This window comes from Nicotiana attenuata, unplaced genomic scaffold (genome assembly GCF_001879085.1).
Source record: "Nicotiana attenuata strain UT unplaced genomic scaffold, NIATTr2, whole genome shotgun sequence".
Classification (NCBI taxonomy): Eukaryota; Viridiplantae; Streptophyta; class Magnoliopsida; order Solanales; family Solanaceae; genus Nicotiana; species Nicotiana attenuata.
Window position 1 is genome coordinate 162,974 of NW_017672564.1, and position 777 is coordinate 163,750.

Genomic DNA, 777 nt, shown 5'->3' on the forward strand with positions numbered 1-777 from the left:
CTTTCGATCAAAAAACCCACCAAACGACGTCCGAATGACCTGAAAATTTGCAGACATATCCAAAATCACCTAACGAAGCTACTGTAACTCTCGGAATTCCATTCCGACCCTCGGATCAAAATCTCACCTACCAACCGGAATTCGCCAAAATTCAACCTTCGCAATTCAAGCCTAATTCTACACCGGACCTCCAAAATCACTTCCGATCGCACTCCTAAGTCACAATTCACCTCCCGAAGCTAACCAAATCACCGGAATTCACATCCGAGCTTTCTAACTAATAAGTCAACGTTCGGTTGACTTTTCCAAACCAAACCTTCTTTAAAGAGACTAAGTGTTTCATTTGCTATCCAAACCAATTCAATTCAACTCTAACTCACCCATTGCTGATAATAAAACATGAAAGAGCAATAAATGGGGAAAACGGGGCTGTAATACATGAGACGACGGGTTGGGTCGTCACATCCTCCCCAACTTAAACAAACGCTCGTCCTCGAGCGGGTCGAGAAGCATACCTGAGGTCTCAAATAGGTGAGGATATCTGCTCCGCATCTCCTGCTCAGTCTCCCAAGTAGCTTCCTCAACGGGCCGACCTCTCCACTGCACCTTTACCGAAGCTATATCCTTTGATCTCAATCTCCGAAACTGACGACCCAAAATAGCCACAGGCTCCACATCATAAGTCAAGTCATCATCCAACTGAACCGTGCTGAAGTCTAACACATGGGACGGGTCCCCAACATACTTCCGGAGCATAGAAACGTGAAATACCGGGTG